The following is a 21280-nucleotide window of genomic DNA, read 5'->3' as shown; positions in this document are numbered from 1 at the left end:
AGACATAATAGCAGGAAACTTTACCCCCATGTCTTGTATATATTTACTCTTATCCAACTCTTCATTTAACCCTTTTATCAGATTATTCATAACCATTATAAACAAGAAACTACTCATTGGATAGTCCTGTTTTATACCTCTTTTCATATTTATTTTTTCACTAAACTAACAATTTACTAAAACTTTAATTTTAGCATTTGTATATACTGATTCACATACTTTTATATCTTTACACTAAAATTATATTCTTCCATGAATTGCCATAAAATATTATGCTCTATTGACTCAAATGTTTTATTTATATCTGCCACTATTAAATTTGCTTCTGTCTTTTTTTAATGTCATCTACTATTTCTCTAATTATCATTGATATCTCTTGAAATTATTTTCCTCTAATGCTATAAACATCCTTTTCTATTATAAGATGTAATTTGTCATCTAATCTTTTCTGTATTATTTTCATAAATAATTTATAATCACAATTATTCAGCATTACAGGTCTACAGTTTTTCATTTAAATTCTCCTTTTTCAATATAAATCTCATTATACCTTCACATATTTCCCCATGATTTATTCCATCATTGAACCACTCATTAAATTATGACTATCTCTTTTTACCATATCATTAATTTTGTATAGATCTGATACCCTATACCATCCAATCCAGCTGCAGTGTCCACATTTGCAATCTTCTTTACCTTATCAATCTCATTTATTATAATTCACTGTTCAAATTCTTTATTTATTTCTTTTGTAAATTGTTTTAACTCCCACATACCTTTTTATTTTCACTCCTCTTTCTTCACTATTCCTTTCATATATTTAACAACTGTATCCATTATTTTAAATTGTTCTGTTTCAGTTTTCCCACATTATTATTTATTTCTCTCATTCTGCCATTATTCTTTTTAACTATAGTACTTAAACATGGTGATACAATTCCTTTCTGTCCTTGCAGAAAATATATTTGCCTATATAATAATTCTTTAATTCTCTTTTGATTTTTTGATAAATTTCTACTTCTTTCCTAAAATAATCATTTTCATTTCTATCTAAACTGCTTAAAATATTATCTTCAATTTGTCCATATTCCCTTCTATCTTTTTGTCTTCTCTCATTCTCCCATATCAAATGTATCTTTTTATATTTATCTTTGAATAGTATCCACCACTCTGTCCATTTTTTATAAAAACTTCTCATCATAAATAACCTCTCCATAACTTTATTATTTCACTTTGTTATTCTTATTCCATTCTTTTTCATTTATTTTAATAGTTTTTCCTATTCTAATGAATTCTTTATTTTCATTTATCTGAATCCATATAGCCAGATGGTCTAAAAACACATTTTTACATGTTATTCTATTAAAACATTTATAGTTCTTGATAAAGATGATAATCTATTTCTCTTTGAAATATCCCTCTTCTATATATGTTTTTACTTAAATTTTCTAATCATAAAGTTCCACATTTAAATATCTCCTCCACTGACTTTTTATCCGCTTCTAATTTTTGTTTAGATTTTAAATTACAGTTAAAATCTCCTGTTACTATAATGTCCATATTTACTATAACATAATTTAATATGTCTAAGAATAATTTCTCCCTTTCTGTATATGAGACATATGCATATATTGCTATTAGTCTATATAGCTTTCTATCCCATCTAAAATCCACAACCATCAATCTTCCTAATCTGACAAAAGTATAATCTAGAATTTTAATTCCTTTCCTATACAATATAGCAATACTCGAACATTTTTCATGTCCCAGAATCCATATTATACTACCTGACTATAATATCTCTATTTGCTCTGTTTCTGCTTTATTCAAAAACCTAATATCTTCTGGTACAATCAAATCCATGTCACAGTCCTTATACCACTGTATTAATCCAATTATCCTAACTATATTAATCGAGAAAATTATAAGATTATTTGTTGCTCTTCTTTTTAATTTATAATAAATTATTTTAATTATCCATCTCTTTCTTTTTAACTTTTATTCCTAATTCCTGAAATGTTCTTTTCTTATCTTACCTCTTTTTCCTTTCATATTTTCTTCTTAACTACTTTCCAAATTGTGTCCTCCTCCTCACCCATTTCTGTTACACTTTCTTCCTTTCTTTCTCCCTTTCCCCTTCCCCTTTATGTGTATTATCTAGACTATCTTCTTGGTTTATATCATTACTTTCTCTATTTTATGTTGACCTTCTATTTGTATTACATCTTTATCAATTGCATTTTGATGCTGCATTTCACATTCTAAATACTTCTCTTTCTCACAATCTATCAATATATGTCTTGCTTGCTTACAATTAAAACATGTTACTTTACAATTCTTTGTATCTTTTTTGTCACAATTATTCACAAAATGTCCCTGGCTTCCACAAAAACATGTTTTGGGTTGCTCCAAGTAGTTAACAACAACTTTATGTCCATCTATATTGATCATACTTGGAATATGTACAACTTTACTATTCTCCATTTTTAAAATCACATTACAGTCCCAAGCTCCTGACCAAAGTCCTATATTATTAAACATTTTTGAAACATCTTTAACTTCATTACAATAATTTTTCATCAATATTTTACAGTGTCCCTTTCAATGTCTGTTTGAAAGAATATATTAATGTTTTCTGTGTTTCCCTAAAAAAGTTTATATGACATAGTTATTCCAAGGATAAATGTCTTTTCCCCATATTTCTTTGAGAAAGTCTCTAGGGTATCTGCAGTCTCAAAAATGTCACAATATGTCTCTTTTTATTATTAGAATGAAAGCTCTAACCTCTTGTGCATTTATACCTAAAGGCACAATCAGTTTGTCCCAAATTTCACCCTCATCCATTTCTTCCTCCTCTGGCTTTGAATTCTCACAAAAAAGTACTTCTTCTCCTTCTCTGTAGCTTTATTCTTGCCTACCACTTCCACAAATTATTTCTTCTGCCTTTCTTCTTTTTCACAAAACTTCTCAAGTATTTTACTCCATAAAGCTTTGTCCTCTGTCTCTGGCTCACTTTGCTCCAATAAACACATCAGTACATCATGTCACAACCTTCCTGACTTGAATATATATAATTATAACTCCTTCCATGCTCTTCAAGCCTTCTAACAACTCTCTCTGGAAGATTTCTTCTGAATCTTCCACTTGATCCTCTTTTTTGGTTTCTTTAACAACTTTTTTTCCTCCAGCTCTGTAAACACAACAGAACCAGCATTTGTGTCAATTCCTTCCTTTGTTGTCACCATTTTTATGTGCCATTCTCCCAGCTGTCTCCACACTAGAACCAGAAGGGAAGCACACACTCATTAGCGGCACACATTACAAGTGCCATAAAAAAGTAAAGGTTCTTTATTTACATAATCCATAATTATTTACAGAGTCAATAATTCTTTACATTCTTACTTCTTTTCAATATATACTTATTTTTCAGTTATTTACAACACACACACACACACACACACACACACACACACACACACACACACACACACACACACACACACACAATTTACAAATCGCATCCTCTTACATTTTGCTTCATCAAATAAATCACATACTTTTTAATTTTTAGACCCCCACTCCAATTTGCACAACCAATACCTTATTTTCTTCATCATCATTGCCAAGTCCCATTTTTTGTTAAACATAATTTCCTTAACCCTCTGATTCCAGATCAACCATAGTATAACAATTTTTTTTTTATCAAGACTTTTGACCTCTTTCTTACTTTTGTTTCTATAATACCCAAATTTGATTATATCCATGCTTATTATTCACATCTTTAAATTCATTCACATATTTATTTTCTATAATCTTTCTCCATAACATTTTTGATCTATTACATTCCAAAACAACATGTAAACAAGTTTTACTTTTCCCACAGTATAAACATATTCTATCTTTTAGACTTTTATATGGCAAATTCACCTTTACTGGTAACTTTTGTATAGACAGTCTCCATAAAACTGTTGACTTTCTATGTGTCTTTTACATTTTTTTTATTCTTGCAGTGAAGGCATTCCTTTTCTCAATGTTTAATTCCTTCCAAGGATATATCCTATAATATTTTTCCATACTATTTTCATACCATTCTTTTCTCATATTATCAATTTCATTCACATGTATTTTCCACAATATAATTTTGTCTTGCTAATTTTCCATTTCTTTATTACAAAAATAACTTTCTTTTTCTTGAACTAGGAAAAATCAACCATTCTGTTTTATATTTTAAACTTAATATTTTCGTTAATAATGAACCTTAATTTTCCTTTAAACATTTCATTACTGTATATAAGTTTAATATGTACATATACACTTTAAGGTTTATCAACGCTAAACCTCCTTTTTTGCATTTCACATACAGTACCCCTCTTTTCACAGGTTTCAACCTCAATCCCCAAATAAAAGAAAATAATATATATATATATATATATATATATATATATATATATATATATATATATATATATATATATATATATATATATATATATATATATATATATATATATATATATATATATATATATATATATATATACCTTTCTCTAAATTTAAAGGAATACTATAAATGCCAGCTAGATAAGCAATATTTGCTAACAGCATACAATTTATTAAATAGACTTTTCATATAGAATTTACACTTTCTTGTTTCCTGAAGTTTATCCCAAGGATCTTAATTTTATCCTTATTGAAATTTATTCCACTAATCCTTCTCTCAAACCTAAACCTTGGCTTTTGTCTTTATTTAATACAAAACCAATAACCCGAATAATTTCTTGCATTTGTTTTATCACTGTATCCACACTTGCTTCATACTTGGGTGTAATAATAAGATCATCTGCATAATTTAACAAAATGGGAATTTTTATTCCTTTATTTGAAATATAGCTCATGGTATCCATCTCCTTATTCATGTACGTGGATATTGCATTCAGTACTAATACAAACAATTTACTACTTAATGGACAACCTTATCTAATACCCTTTTCTACCTTTATATATTCACTCAACCATCCAGTTATCATAATCTTCATTATTTTATAGTTATATGCTGACATGCACATTTTTTCAGTCTCTTACTTATATATATTATATACCTCAAACATATCCCATAATACCGAGTGGTGAATTGAATCAAATACTTTGCTTAAATCTCCTACCATTACTTTTTCTTGAATATTTCTAACTACTATAGTATCTATTATCTCCCTAATTATTATCAATATATCTTGAACGTTTTTCCTTTTATGCCAAACACATGTTCATTTACAACATTACCTACTTTTTTCCATCATTTTTGTAATATTTTCATAAAAATCTTATAATCTGTATTATTTCATAAAATTGGTCTCCAATTATGTATTTCCTCCTTCTCTCTTTTTTTTCATATAAACATAATGATACCTCTACATAGCTCTTTATACCTGAAACCTATTTCTAACAATTCATTTAATACCTTTATAAACCATTTATTTTGCTCTATAGTCGTATTTTTATACATCTTCCCTAGTATTCAATAAAGTGAAGTCTCCATGCAGGAACAGTGTAGCTGTTCCTGCAAGGAATATGGCCGCAGAGCGATTCAGTAAACTACTGTTCTGATGTGCATGAGCCTGCCTACACTATTCCTGCACGGACACCACTTCATAATGTTAATTACCTCATTTGCTGGTGAAAACCATGCAAATGAGGTGAATTAACGATTCAACAAGCAGGTAGGCATCCATGCAAGAATACTCTTAGTTGCAGAAATGTATTCGGCTACTAGTCAAATACATTTCTGCGAAAACTAAAACGGAGGCATGACAGTTCAAATAAAAGCATGTATGGTAATGTTTAGGCATGCCAATGGCCAAATATATGGCCATTGGCATGGAAAGGTGCTTCATTTTTCTAAAAATAAAACTTTTTTTTGGGGCTGATCTCAGCCATTTAAGCATAGGGCAGCAGCTTGCAAACAGGATTGTGCTGAAAATAAAAAAAAAATGTGAAAACACAATTTTAAGGGAAATCTGCATTTTGCCATTATAGTCTATGGCATGCAAAATCAAAAAAGCACCAGGGAACAGTGTTTGCTAAGGGGAAAGGCTCTGGTGTAGTGCATTAACTAGGGACTAAGGAAGTGGTGTATGGAAATGAGGGGAAATTTAATTAATCACAAAAATATTCTAAGTGCCAAACTGCACCTAACCGTGTAGGTGCTATAACACGATCGTGTAAGCAGGAGGAGCATCAGACATGTGTATCATGCATGGTGTAAGCACATTGGAGCTCCATGGTCCCCTGATAAGCTTAGCTAAGCACAACTGAGCAAGAGGGTGTGTCTGAGGCTGTATTAACTTATTCCATGAAATGAAGAGCATGTTCATGTCCAGGGAGGGCCATTTCTCAGTGTTTACACTAGCTAAACAGGTTTACTCAGTGCACACCGGGTCTAAAAAAAAAAAAAAAAAACAGAAATAGCAGGACTGTTTACATTTGGGCACCGGGTTTGCACGGTGTGACTCAGGGCTTAAAAGGGAAGCTAATAGGAATGGAAAAAAGGTAGAAAAAAAGGGAAATAGCAGAATAAAAGCAATAAAGTCCAAATTACATAGCTAGCAGGTGGAATGCATCGTAGTCAGCCAATTATATAGGCAGCATCTGCAGCACAACAGTATAAACTATGGAAGCACCTTATAATAAATAAACACGCAAAATGTCAGGGATGTGATGGGTTTTATGTGGGAAAAATGCAGCGAAAGCTCTGTAATCATATTTATGAACATTTATACGATATTTAAAAAGAAAGAACCACCAATGCACTGTTTAGGCATCTAAGTGAACACTCTGACCACTCTTTTAAATTTAGCATATTAGAAAGAGTGGAGAAAGAAAAGCGAGGTGTCCTTGGACAGTAATTCTGGAGCAACACGAATAAAAATGGCAACTGCAACTAAAGGCAAACAGGCAACCAGGACTAAACGATCATATCAGTATTGCTCCCATCCTGAAACTAAAAGCGTGGGAGAGATACATTGTTATAAGAATAAACTTTTGCTGTTATTTTTATTTTTATTACTATTAATGGTTTATTTATGCATATTATTGTGCATGATAACCACATGAACTAATTTTAGTAGCACAACTATTAAAACAGCACGTATACTAGGACATGAATTTAATGACAATGCATACTTTTTTAAGGGATGTGTATAATAGGGGAATGTTGCTTTAAAATTTCAAAAAGATTACATGAGCAGTGAAGTTTATTTCAATGGCTCTAGAACTGTTACAACTTGTATCTGATGAAGTCTTGGGCTTAAAATGAAAGTGCTTATACGCTTACTGGATTGTACTGTATTTCTTGGATTAAACCTGTGTTTTACACTTTTACTGGATTGTACTGTACTTCTTAAGCAACACTTGATGTTTTTACAGCTTGATTTTGGACTGTTTGACTTCCAGCAGCAAGTATTTCTTATAGGTTCATAGGTAGGTACTAGGCTATCTTGACTTAGCAATATTTGTACACTCTCCTTTGCAGAAGCCCTCCAACTCTGTCAGATTACAAGGGCATCTATTCTGCACAGCCCTCTTCAGGGCACCCCACAGATTTTTTATTGTATGTAGGTTTGGACTGGAAGCATATGCCTGAGTTCATGTAGGATGCAGACAGGAATGTTATCAGGTCCCATGTAGACTTGCGTTTGTTGACTTTGATTAGGCAGTATGCAGCTGCTCCCTGATGATGAGGGGAGGGGTGCTGGTGCTGTGCATATCCATCTATACTGATGGTGAGCCAGGGGGGTGGTGCTTGCCCTAAACCTGTCTGCAGCAGGTTGGCTATAGCTATATTGTGTGTGTATGTGGTGTGATTGACCACCATTATAGGGTGGGTTGGGTTGTTGCCTCTGAGATTGCAGAAATATGTGAAGATATCCTTGTGATTGCCCTTGGTGGATGTGTCTAATTTGTACTCATAGTTAGCCTTATAGTAATCTGCCTGTGACCTTATATGCTCACTCAGACTAAGGATGACTTACTGCCAAGTTGGTGCTTGCTCCTACTTTTCCTTGTACAGCCAAAATAGTGACCAGTTATGTAGTTTGTATACTGCTGCTGTCCAGCAAAGGGGATTACTCTACCTTGGTGTTGGCAGGTTTTACAAGTAAGGTATTGCTGAGTCCATAGAGCTATGTAGGTGGTCATATAGCTTTTTGTAGTAGGCATGGACAGAAGTTCATAACACAGTTGGACACCTCTCCAATTTCAACATGATAGTCATGCTTATTCTAGTACCCATGTCTGTGTCAGGGCAATGCAACAACCAGTGGCTGTAGAATTCTAACTCTGTTGGATGCACAGAAACTAAGATTACACACTTGTGCAACATGTACAGCTTATTTACCTGATGTTTTGCATTCCATGTCTGTTGTTATGAGGCAGCCAGGAACACCTACTCATACATACATGTGCACAGGTAATACCTGATATACATTTCTGTTCTATGTCAGTCTGGCACACTGTATTTACATTCTTGCTGCTCAGTCATTCCTCTCAACCTGTTACAGCAGGACATCTGGAGGATGGCACACATACATGGGGGGTGATGGCAAAATTAGTGACACTTTCTTAATATTGTTGTAAAACACTTAAGTCATTTGATTGCACAGTAGCCTTTGCATTCACATACATACCCTGGAGGATGTCCAACACTCATATGGCAGGAAAAAAGGAGAAAGGCTAGGAGTGTGGTAGTGAGGGTAGGAATTTTTAATGTTGGGAGTATGACTGGTATGGGGATAGAGCTAGCTGATATGATGGACAGAAGGAAGGTCGATATATTGTGTGTGCAAGAGACCAGATGGAAAGGGGATAAGGCTAGGTGTATCTGAGGTGGGTCCAAATTGTTCTATCATTGTGTGGATGTGAGGAGAAATGGTGTAGGGGTTATCCTGAAGGAACAGTATGCCAAGAGTGTTTTTGGAGGTGAAAAAAGTGTTGGATAGAATGATGTTTATGAAGCTAGAAATTGATGGTGTAATGATGAATGTTGCTAGTGCAAGTTAGGTGTGCGATGCATGAAAAATAAAAATTTTGGAGTGAGTTGGATGAAGTGGTGATGACTCTACCCAAGGGTGAGAGAGTGGTGATTGGAACAGATTTCAACGGGCATGTTGGTGAAGGGAACAGAGGGGATGCGGAAGTGATGGGTAGGTATGGTGTTAGGCAAAGGAATGCAGAAGAAGAGATGGTGGTGGATTTTGCAAAAAGGATGGACATGGCTGTGGTGAATACATATTTTAACAAGACAGAGGAGCATAGGGTGACATACAAGAGTGCAGGAAGATGCACGCAAGTGGATTATATATCCTATGCCACTGGGCCAGTTTGAAGGAGATTGGAGACTGTAAAGTGCTGTCAGGGGAAAGTGTAGTTAGGCAGCACAGAATGTTTATCTGTGGGATGACATTGGTGATCAAGAAGAGGAGGAGGAGTGTGAGGGCAGCACCAAGGATCAAATGGTGGAAACTGAAAAAGGGTGATTGTGAGGTTGAGTTCAGGGAACAGTTAAGACAGGCACTGGATGGCAGTGAAGAGTTACAGAATACAGAGCTAGTAAGGGAGACAACTAGAAAGGTGCTTGGTGTGACATCTGGACAGAGGAAGGAGGACAAGGAGACCTGGTGGTGGAATGAGAAAGTACAGGAGAGTATACAGAGAAAGAGGTTGGCAAAGAAGAAGTGAGATTGCCAGAGAAATGAAGAATTGTTTAAGGAAATCTTGGAAAGTGAGAGGATCCATGAGGAGTGGAGAAAAAGTGTTTGAGTACCGATTATAAGAATAACGGTGATGTGCAGAGCTGTAGTAACTACAGAGGTATAACACTGATCAGTCACAGCATGATGTTATGGGAGAGAAGTGGAAGCTAGGTTAAGAAGGAAGGTGATGATTAGTGATCAGCAGTATGACTTCATGCCAAGAAAGATCACTACAGATGCAAAGTTTGCTCTGAGAGTGTTGATGGAGAAGTACAGAGAAGGTCAGGAGTTACATTGTGTCTTTGTGGACTTAGAGAAAGCATATTTCAGGGTGCCTAGAGAGGAGTTGTGGTATTGTATGTGGATGTCAGGAGTGGCAGAGAAATATGTAAGAGAGGTACAGGATATGTACAAGGGTAGTGTGATAGCAGTGAGTTCTGCAGTGAGAGTGACGGATGCAGTTAAGGTGGAGGTGGGATTACATCAGGGATCAGCTCTGATTCCGGTCTTATTTGCAGTGGTGATGGACAGGTTGATAGACAAGATCAGACAGGAGTCCCTGTTGACTGTGATGTTTGCAGATGACATTGTGATCTGTAGTGAGAGGAGGGAACAGATTGAGGAGACCCTAGAGAGGTGAAGATATTCTCTAGAGAGAGGAGGAATGAAGGTCAGCAGGACTAAGACAGAATATATGTGTGTGAATCGGAGAGAGGATAGAAGAATGGTGGGGATGCAGGGAGTAGATTTTGCAAAGGTGGATGAGTTTAATTACTCGGGAGCAACAGTTCAGAGTAATGATGAGTGTGGGGCAGAGGAGAAGAAGAGAGTAGAGGCAGGATGGAGAGGGTGGAGAAAAGTGTCAGGAGTAATTTGTGACAGACGAGTACCATGAAGAGTGAAAGGGACGGTCTACAAGAGGGTAGTGAGACCAGCTATGTTATATGGGTTGGACAGTGGCATTGACAAAAAGGCAGGAGTCAGAGCTGGATCTGGCAGAATTAAAGATGTTAAGATTTGTACTAAGTGTGACAAGGGTGGACAGAATTAGGAATATGTATATTAGAGGGTCAGCCCAGGATGGACGGTTTGGAGATAAAGACAGAGAGGTGAGTTTACATTGGTTTGGACATGTGGTGAGGGATGCTGAGTATATTGGGAACAGGATGGTAAGAATGAAGCTGCCAGGTAAGAGGAAGGCCTAAGATAAGGTTTCTAGATGTGTTGAGAGAGGACATGCAGGTGGTTGGTGTGACAGAGCAAGATGCAGAGGATAGGAAGAAATGGAGATAGATGATCCACTGTGGTGACTCCTAATGGGAACAGCCAAAAGAAAGAAAAGGAGATGTTATAATGTCAGTCTTCACACATTTGCCAATGATTTGCCAGACATAACACAATTCTATGAGTAAATTACTACAGATATGAGGCACGCATATGGTCAGTGTGCATAACAATGGACAGTTGAAAGGTATGAACTCAGTATATCACATGCCGTTCAACACAAACAGCTGCAACAGTAGTTTACTATGCTAATACCTTGCATAGGTCTCTCACATTTCTGAGACAAACATGTATTTCATAGTTGTATTCACAAATAACATATGTGTATCAACAACATTCCAGTAGCTGGCCTAACAGTGTCACAGTCAGTATTGTTCAACAAACACTCCAGTAGTAGTCATATTGGGAGGGTGGTCTAATGGTTAAGGTAGTTGCCTTATAAACACAAGGTGCAGTGTTTGAGTTTCACAAGGGATAATTGGCTAGGCTTAAAATGACTTGCAAGGGGAGTTAACCAAGTACTAATCTATGAACCTATGAACCTATGTGTGACCCATCCTTTTCTGGGGTGACTCAGGGGCCTGAGCTGTGATCTATATCACTGCAGACAGACTCAGACACTATGGCCATAGGTTCTGATCAGCAATATATCAGTACAGCAAGTCTTGTTGAGACATATTTGTTGAACTTGCTAATTTCCATTATGACATACCCCCTACTACATTCCATTACATGCTTACTTGATTGACATACCTTTTTTTCCAAGTATAGTTGGTTTGATTTCGATTTGTGTTGGTTTGTAGATTTGTTTGTTTGTCTGTCTGTCTTTCTCTCTCTCTCTCTCTCTCTCTCTCTCCAAGATGTGTGTATACATTTGTTTTGCATAGGCAGCAGCTTACAATTTGTGGGTAATGCTCATGAGCAGTTGATGGCCTGTGCTCCAGTTGGTGTCCCCCACTTGCTGATTGCATGCAGAACAGCTGTGTTGTTATTCCTATAGCCAATGACATGGCAACACACTCCTATAATTGAGTACTTTATGTGGGCGTTGCCCCTTTTCCTTGCCTGTGAGGAGGACTTCATGGAAGTGTGTGAACAACAGCATCACAGACTGTGGTTGGAAATACCTCTTACAACAAAAATCTGTGGAGACAGCCCAACAAAATGGGGAAGAATGTTCCAGACATAGGGACAGAATGTAAGTATTGCTGTTATACAGTTGGATTAATGCTAGTTTAACAGGGTTTGTGTGGACATGGCTTTTCTGTGTAATTTTAAGTTTGAAAGTGTTATGTCATTGACATAACTCTTAACTGTAGGGCTATCCGCAGAATGGCCAGAGTTTGGACTCTTATGTTTGGTGTGTTCCTCAGACATTTTTTGTCCTTGGCAAATAAGTAGCATACTCTGGGATTGCAGTCAGTAAATGGTAACATTCATTTGTGTTTCTGACTTCATATCCCTCAGAAAAGATACATTTCCACAAACCCTGTTACACCAGCAACTTTCTCAGTTTATAACAGCAATATTTTAAATAGGCCCCTGTTTTTGGGCCTCTGTCCCCCAAGTATGTCAGGCTTTGTCCAGATGTCATGCAGTAAGAGGTTGATAGGTATGGTATAGGTTCATAGGTTGGTACTAGGCTATCGGCCCTAGGGCCTATATAAGCCTAGCCATAACAATTCCCTGGATATTTCTTTCCACAATATTTACTTCCCTAGACCCCTGTCAAGCAGGGTGACTGACATAATCCTCGGTGTGAATTTCCTGTCTCCCATCCAATCATCAAGGTTCCTTTTGAAAAGGGCCAAGGAGGCACTTTGCTTGACATGGATGGGCAGTCTATTCCAGAGTATGGAGAGTCTCTAGGTCAGGAACCTATCCCTCCAGCATGTTTTGTGCATTGTGATGACAAGGTTTAGATCCCTGGGGCATGTGGCTCTGAGGGATTGGGATTTCTTTAAGTGGAGCATATCCAACAGCTCAGGGTTTGACATGGCCTTGTATGTTAAGCAGAGATCACCTCTGAGTAGACAATATGCCACAGAGTATAGCTGGAGTTTTTTTAGACGGTCAGCATATGGCATCTGATTTAGGCCTGTGATTCTTTTAGTGAGGTATTTCTGCGGCCTTTCCAGCTATTGCAGATGTCTTGTGAGGTACATACCAAATGGGGCATTATACTCTATAATGAGTCTAATGAGGGATGAGTACAGTGGGACAATTACCTCCTTTTTTCTGGATGAAAAGCCCTTAGTGATGAGGTGTGCCACAGAGAAGGATTTCCTGACTGTTGTGGTGATGTGGTTATCAAAGGTGAGACCACTGTCCACCTGTGTCCCTAAATCTCTCATCACACTTTCAGTTTTTAGTGTACTGCCACCTATGTGATAATTCATGGGTACATGCTTTTTCCCAAAGGGGATAACTATACATTTCTTGGCATTAAGCTTGAGCCCATGGCTCTGGTACCAAGCATCTGTTTCTGTAAGGCCCTGTTGTAGAATATCCACATCATTTGGGGATTCAGTAATGGCTCCCAGTTTGCAGTCATCTGTGAACTTTGTTAGCCAGAGTCCCTTAGTGTTGGTCTGTACTTCAGAGAAGTAGATGCCAAACAAGAGCGGTCCCAGGACTGAACCCTAAGGTACTCCACTTGTCACTTGTCTGGAGCTGGATTTGGAGATGGCTACTTTTACAGTCTGGGTTCTGTCAGTAAGCCTGTTGGCAACCCATCGAGTGATGTAGGGATTTATGCCCAGCTTAGTAAGTTTATCTATGATTCCAGAGTGGGGGATGGTGTCAAAGGTCTTGGTGAAGTCCAGATAGGCTGTGTGGACTGCCTTACCCTCATCCACAGCTCTGGAGACTGATTCAAAGAAGTCAATCAGGTTCAGGAGACAAGATCGGCCCTTCACAAACCCAAACCGGGTGGGGACCAGTGTTTGAAGGTTGCCAATGTCTTTGTTTATAAGTTCCATGATAATGCGTTCCATGCTCTTGCAGACCAGGCTCATCAGACTATAGGATGGTAGTTCCCGGGATCCAAGGTGGATCCCCTCTTGTGGAGTGGGATAACTGCAGCTGTGCACTACTCAGTGGGCACAAAGCCTGAGGTGAGGCTATGATTAAACATGACACTTGGGTGAGGTGCCAGTTCATTTTGTAGTTCGTGTAGTACATAGCCCGGGATGTCATCTGGTCCCATGGATGCTGTATTATTAGCTTTGGATAGTGCAGTTTCTACCTGTGTGGCCATGATTAATGGAATTTGGCAATCTTTTGGTATTGAGATGGGCCCATTAGGGGGTGAGAGGGGGGTGAAGTTGGCACTAAATTGATCTGCCAGGATATTGGCAATATCCTTGGGATCAGTATATTTAATGCCATTCTGTTGTAGATCAGAGCAGATCTGAGCATTGCCATTTAGATTCTTGACATAACTATAGAATGCCTTGTGGTTGTCTTTGGAATCTTTGGGAATTTTATTTTCATAACTAGCTTTTGAGGATTTTATGAGGGATCTCAGCTTCTTACTGAGGCTGGTAAGGGAGTTTTTTGCATCCTGGGATTTTCCTCTTTTCTGCAACAGTTTCTTCCTTTTGTTGTAAAGTTTGTTTATGGCAGGGGACCACCAGATTGGCTCCCTTTTTTTGGAGGAGAGCATCTTGGTTCTATTTGGGATGGCATGATTCATGCATGAGTGGACGTGCTCGTAAGTGCCTTAGTGTAGGATTCAGCAGTCAAACTTTCAGACCCTGTCTGCATGGGTGCCATGAAGTTTGTCACTTCAGACTTGAGTAGCATGAAGTTGGCTTTGGAGAAGTTCTTTATGGAGATTTCCTTACTGGTGGGTGGGGGTGGGAAGTGGATGTCAAGGGGGATTTGCTTATGGTCAGACCTGACCAATGAGGTATATCATTAGTTAGTGCCTTTATTCCTGATATCATTCCAGTGATGTATCAGAATGCCAGACATGTTATGTGGAAGATGCCTTATATATGAGGATTAGCCTGGACATTCTGTGGGACTCTGTACATTTGAGAGGTCTGTGTATTTCTGGTGATTGGTGAAAAACTGTCAGGATTGTATAGCAGTGTATTGTGTAAATGTTATTTGGCCTGTGTAGGGAGGGGGTAGATATGAGTGTTATGGCTCCTTTTCTATCTGACTCTGCATGCTGCTCCAGTTTCTGATGGTCTATTGGACGTATACATTTGTAGGGGCAGATTGAGACATGTCCTGTACCAGGGTCAGGAGTCATACTACACTGTGAATTGGGCCAGTATATGTAGGGGTAGTGTGTGAGTGACATGTTATGTGCATATATATATATTTATATATATATATATATATATATATATATATATATATATATATATAGGGTCTATATTAGATACTCGAAGTTACTGAATTTCGAATATGATATGATCGACACCATACCATCGAAGTCCAGTAACATTGAATACCTAATAAAAACAGTAAAAAAGTCAGGGAAAAACTACTTGCTGTAAGCAGGGGGACAAGCCCCCTTGCTCCCCTCACACCCCCCCCTACTTAAATATACCAACTCTGAGACCACACTACATTGAAATAAATGGAAATCTCCCCTTACGGAGATTTCCTTTTACTTCTTTGATGTTCTGTGGTCAGATTTGACATTGTGAACATTTGCGGATTCAATATAGACCCATATGTATATATATATATATATATATATATATATATATATATATATATATATATATATATATATATATATATATATATATATATATATATATATATATACACACACACACACACACACACACACACACACACACACACACACACACCCCTGTTAAAATGCCAGATTTTTGTGATATATAAAATGAGACCACAATAAATCATTTCAAAACTTCTATTACCTTTAATGTGACCTATAACCTGTACAATTCAATTGAAAAGCAAACAAATCTGTTAGGGGTAAATTATAACAAATAAAATACGTACAATAAGCTGGTTGCATAAGTGTACACACCCTTAAACTAACACTTTGTTGAAGCACCTTTTGATTTAATTACAGCATTCAGTCTTCTTAGGTAGAAGTCTATCAGCATGCCACATCTTGACTTGGTAATATTTGCCCACTCTTCCTTGCGATAGTCCTCCAAATCTGTCAGATTGCGAGGGCATCTCTTGTACACAGTCCTCTTCTGGCCACCCCACAGATTTTCTATTGGATTTAGGTCTGGGCTCTGGCTGGGACATTCCAAAACTTTAATTGTCTTCTGGTGAAGCCATTCTTTTGTTGATTTGGATGTATGCTTTGGGTCATTGTCATGCTGAAAGGTGAAATTCCTCTTCATCTTCAGCTTTCTAGCAGATGCCTGAAGGTTTTGGGCCAAAAGTGACTGTTATTTGAAACTGTTCATAATTCCCTCCACCTTGACTAAAGCCCCAGTTCCAGCTTGTCAAAGCAACCCCAAAGCATGACACTGCCACCACCATGCTTCACCGCGGGGATGGTGTTCTTTTGGTGATGCAAAGTGTTTCTGCATCAAATGTACCTTTTGGAATTGTGGCCAAAGAGTATTACCTTGGTCTCATTAGACCCAAACACATTTTCCCACATGCTTTTGGGAGATTTGATGTATTATTTTGCAAATTTTAGCCAGCCCTGGATGTTTTTCTGTGTGAAAAAAGGCTTCCAACTTCTAATGCTACCCCATAACTCAGACTTATGGAGAATACGGGAGATTGTTGTCACATGTAGTACACAACCAGTACTTGCCAGAAACTCCTTCAATGTTGCTGTAGGTCTTCTGGCAGCCTCCCTGACCAGTTTTTGTCTTGTCTTTTCATCAAAGTTGGAGTGACCTCCAGTTCTTTGCAACATCACTGTTGTCCCATATTTTCTTCACTTTTTGATGACTGTTTTCACTGCGTTCCACGGTATATCCAATGCTGTGGACATGTTTTTGTACCCTTCTCCTGACTGATATCTTTATACAATGAGATCCCTTTGATGCTTTGTAAGCTCTCTGTGAACCATGGCTTTTGCTATAGCAGGCAACTGAGTAAATGTCAGGAAAATCCTACTAGGACAGCTGAACATTATTTGGTGTTAGAGTCTTTAGTTGATGGCAGGTGTGTACCCAAGAAGATTGAATGCTGTAATTAAATTAAAAGGTGCTTCAGAAAAGTATTAGTTTAAGGGTGTGCATACTTATGCAACCAGCTTATTTTACGTTTTTTATTTTTCATATTTTTCCCTAACAGATTTTTTTTTTTTTTTTTTTATAGGTCACATTAAAGGTGGGAAAAGTTCTGAAATGATTTATTGTGGTCACATTGTTTTATATCACAAAAACCTGTCATTTTAACAGGGGGGTGTGTACACTTTTTATATACACTATATATATATATATATATATATATATATATATATATATATATATATATACATATATATATATATATATATATATATATATATATACATATATATATATATATATATATATATATATATATATATATATATATATATAGATACATATATTTTATATGCATATATTTATATTATGCATATATTTTTCCATATATATGCATCTCCCCTACATATATACATGTGTGTATGTATATGTACAAAACCTGACTGATTCCACAGAATATTTTCCCTGCTGTTAAATGACCCTACTGTATGATATGTTTGAAAAGGCATCAGAAATCTCTACAGCTCAAATGATGTAGTGGTACATTGCTCTGACTGTGATGTACAGGGCCATGGGGTCAAGCCTTGGCAGGGCTGATTATTTTGTTGCTAGGCAGAACAGTGGCTGATGGAGACAGATTGATTAAAGCAGTTTTAATTGGCTTTAAGCGGGTTTGCGTGGATTTGCATGATGCTAAGCAATGCCAATGCACGGTTAACCGTACAGATACTTAATCAGTGCTTACGCTCCCTTACACCCACGCTAATTTCTTTAAAAGAACAGTAAAAGGTCTGATAGGAAAGTGGTGAAAAAGGGGCACACAGAGGGAAAAACAATATGAAAGATAGCTAGGGATGTGCAGGACAGGTGTAGGGAAGGTCCATAGCTGTCCATTTCTTATACAGCAACAGCTGTGTATTTGTACAGAATTTGGAGGTGAATTTGGACACTCAATCCCCAGAGAGAGGGGTGAGGACAACAGAAATGTGTTGTCATGCCAATTGGACTGGATTACATGTGTCCAGTGGACATGTGTGCAAAATGGACAGCTATGTCTGGGTCGATATTTTTTTGGGGGCAGATGTCCTTTTCTATTTTTTTTCAGATGAGAGTGGGATGTTGGGGAAGGATTGTAGGTATGTCTGGGGAAGTAGGTTGTGTAGGGAGACAGACAAGACAGCAGACAGGGGTGGTATATGACACATGAGGGGGTAAACACATTTGATGTGGAGGGTGGTTGGGAATCTGAAGCCCATGGGCCCCCATATGGTTGCAGTGGGACTGAGATCCCCACCCATGGGCAGTCACCACTGCACCCTCACGGCCCCAAAGGTGGTTGTGCTGGTGGCTGGACAGGAGGGTCAGTCTTCCCCTTGAGGTGCGCCAGGTGGCCCTTAATCTGGCACAACTGCTCTCCAAACTCAGCTCGAAGGATGCTGCACACCAAACCCTGGACCTGATTGCGGGTGACAAGATCCTGCTTGCGTCCACTCCCAGGGGGGGCAGGCCCCATTCCCTGAGGCAGTTCCACCCAAAGGAGGTGCAGGACCAGCAGATGAGGGAGATTTGTGTTGGGTCCTAGACATGCTTGGGCTCAGTGCTATGGGCAGATGAGGCGAGACAGGCATATCTGCTGAGATCTGCCTTCCCAAATGCGCTATAGTGTTGAGGTTTTACAAAATATGTTGGTTAGTCATGAACAACACATTTCAAGATTAGTTATAACAGCATGGATGGGTGTTCAAATTAACCGCATAAAACAGATTTCAAGCAGTTGTATAGCAAACAGAACACATGCATAAATGAAACAACAGTATGCATCGTAACAACATGCCCATAAAATTGATGGCAACAGGCCACCAACAATGGTATTTGAACAAGGTATGTTAACATGCAAGCAATCAAAAATATTAAAAATAATATAACACAAGTCCCAGCATTAGGGTTGGAGCACAACATACCAGTAGTCTATGAGAAATATTTATTGATGCAGATGAGGGGTGGGGGAGACAAAAATCAGTTAACAACTGTATATGCTTCTATTTCCACAACAGTACTGATCAATACTCTATGGGTCTGCCCTCACTTTACATTTACCTGTGCCCATAACGTTCGTAGTACAAACCTACCTATTAAACTGTCATCCTGGAATGGTATGAGGCAAACTGTGACAGCTCTGGGTACATGACTAGAGGGGACTTGTACATGTCAGGGTTACATATCTGGCACAGGAGGGGTACCCTGAACTGCTGTTATGTGAATGTGCTACTGACATACAAGAACTAGTTTCCTATCTGTGTCCAGGATTATTTGCAGCAGTGACCACTAGCAGTGACAATGTGACACTTGAGAGACATGTATCAGGAACATACCTCTCAACCTCTTAGAGCATGACATCTGCACAAAGCCATACATAAGAGTGGGACAAAGGCCCATAAATATGGACAGTTTTTAGATATTGCTCTTACCAACTTAGAAAGTTGATAAAATAACAGGTTTTGCATTTGCATGGCTTTTCTGATAGATATGGCATCTGACAGTCGTATGTCTATCATTATTTTCTAACTTCAGTCTGTAATGGTTTACCACTGATTTGTCATGACACCACTACTTTATGTAAAACGGACCAAAAATCTGAGACAAATATCTGAACATTCAGTGAATATCTGTACAGTTCAGAGCTATGATTTGGAAAGAGTGCATATTGTATGTACCTACTCTGCTGTCATTTGCAGGCATGTGGTGGGGCAACTGAACAGCTGTACACAGTTTATTAGTATACCCTTCATACAGCTACTGGCAACATTTACTTACATGTAAAAACCTGTGGGGAAAATATCTGTTACACTATCTGACTGTTTTTACATGTATTCCTGATTCTTTATGTGTAGATATGCACACATCTTATTACCACTCCCTGGATTCGAACCATGTCTGAGTGTGCAAAATTAACAACTGAGCTATTTCTCATCACACTGGGCAACTGGGGAACTGTTGCTTCATGTTTCACTGGCTTCTGCCCAATAGTCCTTTGGTTGGACAGTCTGAACTTGTAATCCTGTGATGCATGTATTACAGATAGTTATTGTACTGTGCATTACTCCTTTGGATTACTACAATCTGGAAAGCAAAGGTTAACACAAGGCAATGCTGCATGGAACACACTTTGATGCTTTATATATTACTATTCAGGCTTCAGAGCTTAGTGCAGTATATATTTCACATTTAATTTATATCTTATTTTACAGCTACACCATCTACAGCTACTCCTAACAGCTTGTTCACAGATAAACCTCAGTTAATGTATGCTGTCACAGCCATATTTGCTGTGAAGAACCTGTATACATTCTGTATATGTCTACAACAACATACCAGAATTAACACAACAGCTTTTAAGGGTATTTCTTGTACTACAATATACGACAGTCAAACATTTTTATTTATTCAGTTCACACAGTAACAGTATACCTACTAGCAGTAAAAAATGTTCTCCTTCTTAACTATTTTAACAATATACTGCAAAATAGATTTGTACTCACCAGCCTGTCGGCACAGCCTCAGCAATCTGTCACCATGGGCTTCGATGTTCACAGCCCACTCTGCTGAAGCTGTAGGGGAGAAAAACACACATTATGCATATCTGTCTATCACATTCTCAGGCTAGTATTTACTAGAAACTACTTGACAGTGATACTTAGACACTACTGGAGCATTCTGGTCCTATTCATCTTGGATCCAATGGTCCAAGAGCACCCCCCTTCCTACTCTTTAGGTCAGTATAGTAGTGCTGTACCTACTCACCAGTCTGAGGGATGCCAGTAGCACTGGTGAGGTCATGTGCGAGATGGTCCCAGGCCTCAGCTTTATATTGGGAGCCCTGGTACTGGCCCTGCAGCAGTCTCTCCTCATGTTTTTTACTAAGAGTCCAGCCATGACCCTGGACTCCTGAATACTCCAGCATTGCACCTGAAACTGCACCCCCTCTCCTATGCCAGCCATTGTATCTGAACAGATGGACTATAACAGATTATGGCTGTATTCCTGCCT

The 21280-nt window shown here is 37.8% G+C and overlaps 1 long non-coding RNA gene across 1 annotated transcript in view; it reads right to left on the bottom strand.

Annotated features, from left to right (window-relative positions):
• The window catches only part of LOC122810971, a 52669-nt gene extending 31827 nt beyond the window's left edge, over positions 1 to 20842 (bottom strand). The window contains exon 1 of the long non-coding RNA XR_006366166.1: positions 20773 to 20842. This is a non-coding gene — a long non-coding RNA (uncharacterized LOC122810971). The remainder of the gene's footprint in view (positions 1 to 20772) is intronic.
• Between the last annotated feature and the right edge of the window lie 438 nt (positions 20843 to 21280).

This window comes from Protopterus annectens, chromosome 9.part0 (assembly GCF_019279795.1).
Source record: "Protopterus annectens isolate FY-2018-M chromosome 9.part0, PAN1.0, whole genome shotgun sequence".
In the NCBI taxonomy this organism is placed as follows: domain Eukaryota; kingdom Metazoa; phylum Chordata; order Ceratodontiformes; family Protopteridae; genus Protopterus; species Protopterus annectens.
This window is presented reverse-complemented; position numbering and strand designations above follow the sequence as displayed.